Source organism: Carettochelys insculpta, chromosome 10, assembly GCF_033958435.1.
Source record: "Carettochelys insculpta isolate YL-2023 chromosome 10, ASM3395843v1, whole genome shotgun sequence".
Classification (NCBI taxonomy): domain Eukaryota; kingdom Metazoa; phylum Chordata; order Testudines; family Carettochelyidae; genus Carettochelys; species Carettochelys insculpta.
In genome coordinates, this window is record NC_134146.1 from 3,179,128 (window position 1) to 3,193,476 (window position 14,349).

General features: G+C 47.4%; 1 long non-coding RNA gene across 2 annotated transcripts in view; it reads right to left on the bottom strand.

Annotated features, from left to right (window-relative positions):
- LOC142018446 (uncharacterized) overlaps positions 1 to 14,349 on the bottom strand; it is a 28,498-nt gene that overhangs the window by 10,249 nt on the left and 3,900 nt on the right. The window lies entirely within an intron of this gene.

Below are 14,349 nucleotides of genomic sequence, written 5' to 3' on the forward strand. Positions count from 1 at the left end.
ATCGACGTTGCCAGCCCTGGAGGATGCGTAGACGTTATTCATCGAAATAGCCTGTTTCGATGTCTCCACATCGAAATAGGCGACTTCGAAGTAGGCTTCACGTGTAGACGTAGCCTTAATCACCAAACATCAACTGTTGCAGCAGTGCATGGTGGGAACATGTCCTACACTTTCCTCATCCCCGTAGCATTCTGGATATTTTCGCTGGTGCAGCGTGGGAAAAAAATATCCTGCAAGTGGCTGTGGGTTTGTGACGTCATCTTCCCACATGGCATTGCCCTCAGTTGCCTCTCGTGGAAAGCAAATGGCCATTTCTCCAGGAGGAAGGAAGGAAAAGTAGGGCATCAACAAAGATCCTCAAATTAACTGAAATCGCTTGCTGCTATAACTGAATTGCTTTTTGTAACTGTAGATGTAATTGAATTAGCAAAGATTTTGCAGAAAGCAGCAGATGTCTGAGTCTTCTCAACTGGCCCTCCAGCCACTGTCCCCTCTCCCTTGATTACATATGATCCCTGAAAATAATACAGGAACAATGCAAAGCTTGAAGAAAGAGTCGGATAGTAATGGTTTTAGGAAAAAAAAAAAAAAAGAGGTTTTCTGAGGCAGGGTTTTTGGCTTCCCAGTCTATTACATAGCTTCTGTGCCCTGGGATAACCCAGTAGTCTGAGTCTTCTCAAGTGGCCCTCCACCCATTCTTCGCTGTGTTAAGGGGGCCAAAGCTTGAAGGAAGAGGATAGAAAAAGGTTAGGAAAAAAGATTTTGGGCTTCCCGCTACACTGCACAGAGTTGTCCAGCGTGAGGGCTGGGGCTCGCCAAATTTCACTCAGGTGGGGAGGCCAGCCACGTTTGATCATTAGGGCGCTGGCCCCCTCATCCCATGGGAGGTTGGGTGGATCGGAGGATGAAGAACCAGTTCCTATGTTCTCAGAAAAGTTTTTGACCAGGAGTTGTGGGGTCCATGGCTTGAGGGCCAGTTAAGATGGTGCCCCCAGGCATGTACGAGCCCCCACAAGTCTTAGCTGCCAGGAGAGACCTGAAAATCCTTCCCACCCTTGGAGCCCTCACTGCACACAGGCCAGGACATGGTGCTGCTTGGCAGCATGGTCTGCACTGAACAGCAGGCACATCCTTTTATTGGATGGGGGTAAGCCACATGATGTGGTGAGCATGGGAAAGACCCCGACTGCATGGCACCTATGGGGGAAACGGAAGTGGGGGGCCGCACAAATGCAACCCACAGAAAAGAAGTTTATTGGCCTCTCATACCAGCACAACCCCCCCAAACCCTCTCTCAACAGCCTTGCTGCCAGATAGTGATGCAGGGCAGGGGCTGGTAACAGTGCAGAAAAAAATCCTCCAAGTGCTCAGCTAGCAGAGGTAGAGACAGAGACATGAACTCCATGTTGGGGCTGTTTGTAATAGGTAGATGCGCTCACAGCAGTGATAGCAAAGAAAGAAATCAAGTTTCTCAGCCTCAAATACAAAGATGAGCCCACAGCCACGGGCTTCTGGTGCCGAATTCAAATTCATGGACTTCCTGTTACCAAATTCCTGCACACCTGGAGAGCAGAGGAGATGAAGCGACCAGAGCTCAGCACTGTGGGGCATTGCAGGATATATACAGGACGCCTCTGGAGGCTAATGAATTTGATTCAAAGCTCCCACACTAGCTTTCATTGGAACTTTTAAATTCAGACTCGACACTACTCCCAGCCGCTTGCCACGATGTTATGATGTTGCTACTAGTGCTCCCTAAATCGAGCTAAGGGTGTTTACAGTGAAGACTGTGACATTGTAATATCAAGCTAACTGACTTAAATTCGAATTTCTCTCACAGTGTAGATGTAGCCGGTGACTCTCGGCCATTTTCTGTCTGCTGACCGCTTTGCAGGAGAGAAGCTCTCAGAAACCACCTCTCCTCTCAAAATTTTCCCAGGACTTAATTAAATGTATAGGAAGGTGAAGGGGGGCAAATACCTTTGGTGATGACATGATCAGTGCCACGGAAAATTTTCCAAAGCACCTAAGTGATATAGGAGCCTGAGTCCCCTTTCCAAACATCACTTTCGCTTTGGGAGACAAAGCTCCACTGAAAGTCAGGGTGACTTAGGGACCCAGGGGGTCAGATATTCCAAGGTGTTTGGTGCCTACGGATGCAGATTAGTGGTTCTGAAAAATCCCATTAGACACCTGCTTTTATCTTTAGTTTCCTAAATACTTTTAAAAATCTGGCCCCTTAGCTGAATTTGGAAATTTTGCCTTCTGATTTGCTGCGTTCATGTACAATGTTCAATGAAGCCCAGAGATGGCCGTAGCCTCTCCTTGCAAGTGTAATATTGATGATCAGTAATAATCATAATAAATATAATGACATTCAGCATGTGCTAATCCAAACCTGCCTGTCTCCAGGGGTTTATGATGTTTCTTTATTTTCTTTCTCGTTTACAAATCCATGGGTCCGGACTTAATGCATCCAAGGGGACTGAGGGAATTGGCAGATGTCATTGCAGAACCTTTGGCTATTATCTCTGAAAACTCGCAGAGATCGGGAGAGGTCCCGGATGATTGGAAAAAGGCGAATGTAGTAGCCAACTTTAAAAAAGGAAAGAAGGACAATCCTGGGAACAATAGACCAGTCAGCCTTACCTCAGTCCCCGGAAAAATCATGACACGTCCACTGACTTCCCCGTGTCCACAAAGCCTGTTATCTCGTCACAGAAGCTAATCAGATTGGGCAGGCAGGACTTGCCCTTGGTGAACCCACGTTGACTGCTCTTGGTCACTTTCGCCTCTTCCAAGTGCTCCAAAATGGATTCCTTGAGGATCCCCTCCAGGATTTTCCCAGGGACTGAGGTAAGGCTGGCCGGCCTATAGTTCCCTGGATTGTCCTTCTAGGCTATGTCTACACGTGAAGCCTACATCGAAATAGCTTATTTCGATGCAGCATTATCGAAATAGGCTATTTCGATGAATAACGTCTACACGTCCTCCAGGGCTGGCAACGTCGATGTTCAACTTCGACGTTGCGCAGCACAACATCGAAATAGGCTCTGCAAGGGAACGTCTACATGCCAAAGTAGCACACATCGAAATAGGGATGCCAGGCACAGCTGCAGACAGGGTCACAGGGCGGACTAGCGCTTCCGGGGCAACAGCTAGCCGCTCCCTTAAAGGGCCGCTCCCAGACACACTCAGCCTGCACAGCACGCGGTCTGAGGAGCCATAGGCACACAGACCCTGGGCGACGCAGGCATGGACCCCCAGCAGCAGCAGCAGCAGCAGCCACCAGAGGTCCACCCAGCCCTCCCGGCAGGAGCAGGGCTCGCCCTGATCCATGCCATGCGGGAGGCAGCTGAGCACCTCCTTGCTACACCGGAGGAGGAGCTGCCCCCAGGGCAGCAGGGCTCAACCCCCAACCCTGCAGCACCCCGCCCCCACCCCCACCTCACACGCCGGCGGCTGTGGAGCTACCCCACCAGCACCGACTGGTGGGAGCAGCTGGTGCTTGAGGAGTGGGACGACGACCGCTGGCTCAGGAACTTCAGGATGAGCCAGCAGACATTTATGGAGCTGTGCCAGTGGCTCACCCCCGCACTCAGGCACCAGGACACCGCCATGCGGCATGCCCTCCCTGTGGAGAAACGGGTCGGCATCGCTGTCTGGAAGCTGGCCACTCCAGACAGCTACCGATCCGTGGGGCAGCAGTTTGGTGTCAGCAAGGCCACTGTCGGGGCTGTCCTCATGGAGGTAAGAGAACCCACGGGGGGAGGGCAGGGCAGGGGAGGGGGGCCCGGGCAGAGGAGGGGAGGGCAGGGCCACGCACACCCTGCTCACCCCTCATTGGTGCTGTCCCATGTGCTTTCTCTGCAGGTTGTGCGTGCCATCAACGCCATGCTCCTGCATAGGCTCGTGAGGCTGGGGGACCCAGATGCCACCATCGCGGCCTTTGCCACCCTGGGCTTCCCCAACTGCTTCGGGGCTCTGGATGGGACTCACATCCCCATCCGCGCCCCGCATCACAGTGGAGGACGATACCTGAATCGCAAGGGCTACCATTCTGTCATCCTCCAGGCCTGATGGACAGCCGGGGATGTTTCCAGGACATTTATGTGGGCTGGCCTGGCAGCACCCATGACGCTCATGGGAATAAGGAGACTTCGAAGTAGGCAGCATCCTTTCGAAAAGGAGTCCCGTCTGGACGCGCCACGTGGCGGCAAGGAGCGCCAATTTCGAAGCGCGGCTGCCGCCCGCATGCTAATGAAGCGCTGAATATGCATTTCGAAGTTTGGGGCACGTGTAGACACAGCCTATAAGACCAGCTGGTTAGGGTAAGAACTCACATGGAACTAGGTGCTTAGTGGAATAAAACTAGCTAGTGCGGCAAAGGCCCCTGTTCCCCAGGCCACTGTTTCATCAGTCTCTGGCTCCTTTCCCCCAGGGGCTGTGGTCTTGCAAGCTGCCCCCATGGTAGGGAGCCAAGCCACTCCTCCTGGGACTCCCTCCCCTGTGGTCTCTGAGCTGGAGTTGGTCTGACTCCTTCTCAGGCTTCTGCTTTCTGCTCTACTTGCTCTGTCTCTTCTAACGTTCTTCCCCTCCCATCTCCCAGTCCACCCACTCCCTCCTCCACCTTCCAACTGTGGAGTGTTCTTAAAAGGCCTTCATCGAGCCAGCCGTGGAGTCAGCTGGCCCCAATTAGCCTGAACCAGCTCCCTCCCAGCTGCTTACAATTGCCCTGCTGCCCTCTGCTTGCATTTAGCAGGTCTTTTTCCCTTATGGACTGCCTTTTCATGCTCTGCTGGAGCCCTCTGCTCTGAACGTGCCACACTATAGCTGTGTCTACACATGCCCCTCCCTTTTGGCATGTTAATGAGGAACTTCAGAACGGGTTAATGAGGCACTGACATGCATATTCAGTGTCTAATTAGCATAATGACAGCCAGTTGTGCTTCAAAAGTGTTGCTTTCAAAATGCAGACTGCCTGTATAGATGCGGGCGCTTTAAAATAACCCCCATGCTTCAACAGTCCCTTATTCCCAATTTGTTTTGGGAATAAGGGAATTTCAAAAGTGTGGGGTTTATTTTGAAGCACCCACATCTATGCAGGCAGTCCGCATTTCAAAAGCAGCAGTTCCAAAGCATGACTGGCTGCCATTGTGCTAATGAGGCACTGAATATGCATGTCAGCACCTCATTAACCTGTTCCAAAGTGCCCCATTAACATGCCACTTCTGGAAGGGAGAGGCCATGGCTACACATGCCCTATGCCTTTTACTTTAATTTCATAACTCACTTTGATCTGCCTTTTTCACTTATAACCACTTAAATCCCACTGGGTTTGCTCATTAAAACTCTTCTGTTCATAATCAAGCCCAGTATAAGTAGTTACTACCTGGGGAGAGCTAACAAAGTGCATATCTCCCTTTCATTGATAAACGGGGCTGTGCTCCCTGGATGGAAACACCTCCTGGGAGCAGGGATTTGGGGCAGCATGCTTGTCTGGTGGAGGCTAAGGCTCCACCTGTTGGCCCCAGCCTCCAGCTGCTCCCCTACGGTGCAGTTGCTCTGGTGCGGGGAGACTCTCAGAGCTGCCCTTGGCTTCCAGCAGCCTCCTCCCTCCTGCAGACTGTTTGGGAGGGTGGCGTGGGGGAGGGCCAGGCTCTAGGGGCTGCCCCTGGCCTCCAGTTGCCTTCTCCACCCCATGGTCTGCAGGCTGCCTGAGGGAGGCCAGAATCCGAGGGCTGCCCTTCCGGCATGTAGCATACAGGCTGTTGAGGTTGGGGTGAGGCTCTGGGGCTGCTCCAAGCCACCAGTGGCCCCTGCCCCTTAGCCTGCAGGCTGGCAGCGGGAGAGCCAGGCTCCAGGGACAGTTCTGTCCTCCAATGGCCTCTCTGTGACCTGCAGGCTATCTGGGGAGAGGCCAGACTCTGGGGGCTGCCCCACCCAGCTCTCCTCCCCTCCATTTGCTCCCCCATGTGACCTGCAGGCTGTCTCGGGGGACCAGGCTGTGGCGGCTGTCCTCCACTCCAATGGATCCCACCTGCAGCTTGCAGCCTGGGGAGGGGAGCAGGATCCAGGGGCTGTCCCCACCTTCCAGATGCCCCCAGACAGCCTATGGGGTTGCCTTCCTCCACCCTCTGCTTTCAAGAGCCCACCCCGACCCCCAGCCTGCAAGCTGTCCGGTGGAGCAAAGCCCTGGGGACTTCCCGCTCCTCCAGCACTGCCCCCACAACCTGCAGGCTCTCCCTAGGGGAGGCAGGCCCTGGGTTTGGGGCAGGGGAGCTATTTACCCAGTCACACAAGACTTGCTGGTCTCTTAGTGGCCACTCTGGGTATCGCAGCCCTGCTCTCTCTGCCTCTTCCCTTTCCAGGCTATGTAAAACAGGCCCACTCCTGTCACTGTTCCATTGTATGCACACAGCCAAGCCCTGACGATCACGCACTGGTAAGGACACTTGCCACATTCTTCTCCACTGCTGCCTGTGGTAGAACAGTGTTATAAAGATGGTTCTCTGCATCGTGGTGTATTTCTGGGGTCTGCCCCACATCTATATATTCTCCGCCATCACCTTTTGCTACCTGCCTACGTCTTTGCTTATACCAGTTAGATTTACGCTGTGTGTATCCTAGAGTGGGGACATTAAGCCCAATAGTAATTGCTTGGCCAATAACCTATCCCTTTAGACCAACATCAACAAAAAAGGTTACTGAAGGCACGCCGCCATCATTCATCAACAGAACGATTGTTTGTCGGGCTGTCAGTTAATGCACAGTAATGGCTACAATTAACACACTGCAGAATTAATGCACTTAAAAAACTAACACACGTTAGAGTGCGAGAAACCAGCATGAGCGGCTCCAGAGGCTCTGGTAAGGCGCAGTAATGCAAACTGCCACCAGAGGGCAGATGGAAAAAAAAAAACCAACAACAACAAACCCGCAGGGTCCCAGCTCCCTCAACATGTGATTCTGACCATCCCCCCCACCCCCTGAACTCTATACTTCCCATGTTCTGATCTACACTCCCCAGAGCTTGGGGGATGACCCCCACACCATCTGCCTTAAACTTTTCTGTCCTCTTTCTCCTAACTTTGAGAATACGGTCCGGGTCCCTGTGTTCTTTTCAGGGATTGGAGGCAATCACAGGAGAGGGGACACTCAGTGGATGGCCAGTTGAGAATTCAGCTACTGAAGAAAGACTTTTCTGTAAACTTTTTTGCCATCTCTGTGGATGCCTACTTCTCCCTCCTTCCAACAGGGAAAATGGGCGTTTGCGTAACATGGGAGGGGAATGAGGAAAATACAATGCGGGAAGATGATGTCAAAGACCAGCAACCGTTACCCACAATGCTATGGGGATGAGGGAACTGTGGGATAGTTTCCCACAATGCACTACTGCAACTGTCGATGATTGTCAATTGAGTGTGGCAGCAATGAGTCGACATTGTCAGGAGCAGGTGGGGAGGTGAGGATAATCAGAATTATAAATTCCAGAATTACAAAATCGATATTAATAAATTCAAATAATCTCCTAGCGTAGATGCAGCCTGAAGGCCTAAAATAATGGTCTAAGCCTAGCTAAAGGACCTCAAGCCTGAACAACATAGGGTTAACTATATTACCAAAGAGCAAAGCTAAAAGCCAAGCTATGGGTTAGACAGGCGCTGCTCACAGGAATTTGGCAGAGACGGGTCCGATCAGAACATTTACCCCAAAAAACTAAGCGCTCAGTGACACACAAACACATTCTAGGAAATAAAGGAAATTACAAAACACCGGAAGCCTTCCTGACAATACCATCCTTGCCACCATGGATGTAGAGGTTCTCTACACCAATATTCCACCTGAAGATGAACTACCAGCAAATCAGGAACACCATCCCTGATGTTACCATGGCGAATCTGGTGGGTGACCTATGTAACTTTGTTCTCACCAACCATTATTTTGAATTTGGGGACAACTTATACCTCCAGATTAGCCACACTGCTATGGGCACCCGCATAGCCCCACTGCAAGGTAACATTTTTATGGCTGTCTTAGATCAGTGATTCCACAGCTCTCATCCCCTATGACCCCACCTTTACTTACACTACAACGACATATTTATCATTTGGACGCACAGTAAAGAGACTTTGGAAGAATTCCACAGAGATTTTAACAACCTGCACCCTACCACCAATCTCAGCCTTGACTATTTCACATGAGAGATACATCTCCTGAATACCACAGTACAAAATGACCGATGGCCACATTGACACCTCTTTCTACTGGAAACCCACTGACTGCTATACTTACCCACATGCCTCCAGCTTCCATCCAGCACACACCACACGATCCATCTTTTATAGTCAAATCCTTAGATACAATCACATCTGTTCTGGTCCTATTGACCAAAACCTTCAAGATCTCTGCCAAGCATTCATAAAACTTAATTACCCAATGCAAGAATTAAAAAAAACTGATTGACAGGGCCAGACGACTACTCAGAAATCAGCTACTGCTAGACAGGCCCAAGAAGGTCTACACTAGAACATCACGTGTCATTACCTAGAGCCCCCAACTCAAACCCCTGCAACGCATCATTAAAAACCTACAACCTATTCTAGGTCATGATGCTACACTCTGGAAGGCCCTAGGTGTCAAGCCTGTCCTCTCCTGTAGGCAACCTCCTAAGCTAAGAAAGATTCTCACCATCAATCACTGGTTATACCACAGTAATACTAATCCTGGAACTTTTCCTTGCAACAAACCCCATTGCCAACTTGTCCATATATTTATTCTGGGACTACTAACACTGGACCTAATCACCTTAATCTTATATATGCCATTATGTGCCAGAAATGCCCCTCTACAATGTACATCGGACAAACCTGGCAAAGCACTTTGCCAAAGAATGAATGGACATGGAGAAGCCATTAGGATTCTCAGTACACATAAGCCTGTCCATGAGCATGGCAATGGAGTGAGCCATTCTGTTAAAGTCCTGAAAATATGCATCCTATAACAGAGAAATGTAAAAACAGATCACATAGGGAGATTTGTGAACTGGGGTTCCTTTCCAAATCTGACACATTAACACTTGGTATGAACAAACACAGCAACTATCTCACACATTACAGGGACTGTTTCCCTTCCTGCTGATGTTCATAATTATCTCAGGCAACACACTTATCACCCTCCTCCCCTCACCCCTCTCCTTCAGTTCATGTGTTTGATTTGTCAGTTTTTATTGCAATTTTTTTGGACCTCTGTGCTATATAACTGGGTCTAGACTGGAACTTCCATAGCTCTGAAGAAGTGGGTCTGTCCCACGAAAGCTCATCGCCCAAGAAATTATTTTGTTATTCTTTAAAGTGCTACATGACTGCTGGTTTGTTTTGTTAGAATACAGACGAACACATTCTAGGAAGATAACAGGACATTCTGCATGGTATCAGCACCCTCCCCATAGATAACAGCTTAGTACCAGGGGCTTCCTGAAGCAGGTGCAGTACAAAGTTGTTATGAAAACGTGATGGATAGTGTAGCTTTGATGGTACCACTATCTACAAGGTAATGGCTAGTATCTAGATACATTAAGGGGTGTCAACATATTACAATAAGGGGTGGCACCTGGTATACATAATGTATATGTAAGTTGTTTGTACCTGGTTATAAAAGCATTGCTCAGCTGAGGCGCGCCGAGCGACCTAGGGGATGACTCGCCCCCTTGCCATCAATTAAGTCACGTCCATTGTCAAGGCACGTGCATATATTAGCGCAAAACTGCCAGCGTCCAGGAGGGGACACCCAGTGTGCTAAAGCCCATTGTCAAAGACAATAAGCCTGGTTCCAGTTCCTTCGTACCTCGCTTGATTTGTGGTTATTGAGGCCCTCCGAAGTCTGCTGTGCAGGCCAATTGATCAGAGCCAGCACTGGCATTCAGAGAGAGAAAATACACATATAGCCAAAGGTTATCAATGCAGCAGGGACAGAACAGATGTCCGAACACACCGGCAACAGTGTCTCGCTACTTTGGTGACTCTGACCACTGACCTGGTGAGTAAACCAGCTGTCCTCTGTAGGAATCGCAATATAACATGGCAGAAAACTCAAAGCTAGGGAATCCTCTGTATAACCCCCTCCCTTTAAATCTCCCCAAAGTTCAACGAAACCTGGACCCAGTGGCTTGCCAACCAGAGGGAGTCCTCATGAATTTAAAAAAGAAAGTGGGGAAACTTGGACTGGCATATGTAAGGCAATGATAGAAACTAAAGCTCTAAAGAATAGTAACAAAAAGCAAAAAATCCAGAATTTACCAATGATCAAACAGGCAGTGAAATGTGTTAAACAACATGCCACTGTGCCTGCCTTCCCTGTAAAGGGAAAGATCAGAGAGAAAAAGGAGGTAACTATATCACTGGAAAGCGTTAACCCTGTGGGCAGGACAGCAAACATTCCAAAGAGATAACATTTTCCTCCTTTAATTGAAAACAGCTGTTAAGAACTTGTTAAAAAAAAAGCGACATCCCCTGTTGCAAAGCAGACTGCCGATGTTTTTACAATGCTGGCAGAAACCGGACAGCAATGGAAACAGGTAGCCCAGAGAAGCTGCGAGGAGATACGTGGGACAGTTGGAATGCGAATGACCTAGGTAAACCCTCCTCTGCTGACACGTGGACAGGAGCTACCACACCGCAACCACCAATTAATGTAGAGAGCCAGGTTTTGGAAAAACCTCTGCCAAAACCTAGATTAATTCCTGTTAAAATGGGAAGCCTACCTGGTGAAGGAGCGAGTCAGCTTCGTCACAGTTCCCACCCCAACTTACTCCTGAAGGTTCCCCCATAAACAGACTATTAAAAGATATTCAAAGTATGGCTCACGGGAAAGGGGATGTCTTTAAAGAATTGGTTAAAAAGGGGGACTACTGTAACAAAGTATTTGATAAATAAGTCACAGGAACCTCGAGCCAGAGGGTTAACAGACAGGTTTGATGTTTTAAAAATTTATGAACTAACTTTTTTAGCAGAGGCTCTTAATCCCCTCCCTCCAGAATTATAATGAGTTTTGGCATGGTTGGATAAATGTGCACAACTATTAAAGACTGTAGAAAATAACATTGCCCAGGAACCAATGTAACATAAACTTTATTGGGAACATTAAGCAGGCAAACTCTAAGTTTTGATAATAATGTCACTCAAATGGTTAAATGTTTAACTCAAAAGGATTTTGAATTATCTGGTGCCATCTGCTACTCTTACAGGAGTAGCAAGGCTGCCAAGAAAACCTCCTGCCAAACTGGCAGACAGGATTCAAACCTACCTTGGGCTAACAATGGGGGAAATCGATACAAAAAGTTTTAAACTAAAGAAATGGAGAGTGAAAATTTAAAATACAGGGTGCTGGCAGCACTGCCCTCAAAGTGACAGAACGAGTGAATGTATGTTGTGAGAATAAGAATAAACCTTTGCCTTGGAATGAATGGCTTGAAAAAGTGGAAATGGTTTTTTAAGCAACAGGAGGCAACCCCTGTGCATGAGTGAAAAACTCATTTGGACCAGTGGGGAACAGAAAACAAACAAGCAGTCCAGTAGCACTTTAAAGATTAACAAAATAATTTATTAGGCGATGAGCTTTCGTGGGACAGACCCACTTCTTCAGATCATGGCCATACCAGAGATTGGGATACTTTCTGCCCATGACTACAACCGTGGCTGGAGGGAACATGGAATGGCAAGAGGCAGAGTGAGTCGAGCAAAGGAGTGGGTGCTGCCCGATATTTTAAAACAGGAGAGGATGAGAAGCTGCAAGCGCAGCTGCAAGCTTGCCTGATTAGCAAGAAATCTACGCAGCCAGAGGAAAAAGCTGTAATAAAAGTTGCTAAAGTAAATATATTAACTCATGAATTGAATGATCCTGGTGTGAGTGATCCAGTAAGCTACCTCTGCAGCTTGGTGCACAAACCATTCTGGAGAAGTGTGCTGTATCTGGGAGAGAAACCTTAATTGGAGCAGAAAGTATAAAATGATTGGGAATAATTTTAAATTTTCCAAATATGTGTATTCGACAAATTTTTATTGCAAAAAAGAAAATTGATGCGCCTCTGATCTCAATGGGACTTGCTACTGAGACTGTTTCAATTTTATTGTTTTTACAATCCCCCCCACCCCTGCCCCACACACATTGGAATGTCTGAGCACTAAATTCCCTAAAGTGAAAACTAATAAAAAAAATGAACACTAATCCACAGTGTTCAGCGCCTAACATGGCACCTATTTGGCTAAGCAGAAAACCTGATGGAACATGAAGATTAACAAGTGACTACAGAGGGTTAAAATAAAGCCATGCAGCAGAGAGCGCTCCTAAAATAAAGTGGTTCACGGTGCTTGATGTGGCAAATGAATTTTGGAGTTTACCTCCGAGTCCAGACTCTCGGTATTGAACAGCCTTTGTATTCCAGGGTGTGTATTAATAAGGGGACATTTTGCTTATGAACTACTGTGACGCAGTCACAATCTTTCACACTGTTGTTAAAAAAAAAATACTAGAAAAGAAAGGATAGTAGCAAACAGGAAAAACAGAGCAGTAGGTGAATAACATTTTGGTTGTCAGTGAAACAGAGCAAAATAAAAGTTCTGAACTATTGCCAAAAGTATGGTGTAAGATTTAACCCTTCTGAATCCTAGATTAAACAAAGAAAAGTGCAGTATCTTGGGAGCAAAGTGAGTGAAAAAGAAAGTCAAATGTGTAGTTGCTCTTCCTATGCCAGTAAGCAATATATCACTGCAATCTCTTCCTGGATTGAGTAAGCAACTAATGCATGGAAAGTTTGAAAACTGATAATAAATTCCCCTTTGTACTGTAGCCTAGTGTAAGAAACTTCTGTATCATTGGTATGCTCGCTCATAATACTGGTGCTGGGAAACAACCTATCTCATACTACAGCAGAGTCTTAACCACTTCAAAAGTAAATTGGGACTCTAAGCAAACTGCACGTGCTGCCTATTGGATGCTACAAAAAGCCCAAAACCACATTAAGTATTATGATTTAGTAATGATAATTGCATTTGGCTACACAATCTTATAGGAGAGAGAAGCATTTCTTTTTGTTTTTTTATTTTCATAGGTATTTGCCAGCCTGGCAATGCATGCTGTCCAATGCAGTGTGGGTTTTCCAATACAGAGAAACTCTGATACCACACAGATCACACCTACGCAGTGGTCCGGAACTTGCAAACTAAACCTTACCACCTCCCACAATGATACAGACGGCAAGCCAAACCCATCCAGTTGGAACTGTTTCAAAGTTGGTGTGTGAAGCACAACGAGGGCAACAAGCAAAACGTAACCACAGAGCCACACCACCTGCTCTCAAGGGAACCCGAGTGGACAGTTGCAAATATGAAAAATTTCTGGACAAAAATTGATCAGAGAGGAAAAATCGTAAAAGAACTGACTTCACTAAGAGCACACAGGAAAGATGCGTGTGCTGCTTGATAGTTCACGATGTTCTTAATTGTGTTTGTTCGTTTTTACTGTGATTTTATAGACAGGTTCCGATAATAACTCTAAACTTCGCACACCTGCTGCACAGGCAAACATACCAAATTAAATGCAGCAGCTACAAAACTGGCGACAAATTTTAGACCACACAGCCAGCATAAAGCATGTGCACGAATAAGGAATACATCATATGCACCCAAAGATTTTACAATTTGCTAAATTTAACAAAATACGTAAGTTACATCATGAGGATGGTAAATGCGTACCTCATGACAGCCGTCCCTAGATGGGTGCAAAGAGTATTATGCAAACAATATGGGACTGTGGTAAATAACACATAAGACGTATATATAAGACTACCTCTCTGTGCATTTAGTCACAGACATCAGCCTAGAGGTTAATCAGGCTTGGGGCATTAAACATAAAGGATGGTGGCTGCGTGAATGCTATGCCACAATTGAGACTAATGAGTGTAAAAGAGGCTGGGCATGCATGGTTATCAGGAATGAGTATAAGAGGTGGTCCGGATATAAGATATGGTCTGCACTCTGGGACACTCAATTTTTTCTGTACCCAGACACACATGTACTGCCGAGGATACTGGATCTTGTGTGCCCGTTGCCAGCACAGTTCAGATTGGTTCACATGCCTTTCGGTCCATAAGCAGTGTTAACACCACCACTGAAACGCTCACTCATCCTGGACACCTATAAGATCTTTCGATTAATTTGTTCTCTCCTATAGAACATTTACACCTGGACGTACGTATCTTGGTTGCCAGAACAAAAAAAGAGGCCCTAGTCCCCAAAGCACAACTGATACAACAGCAGGTAGAAGGAATCAAGAATGTGCAAAAAGAGGTGG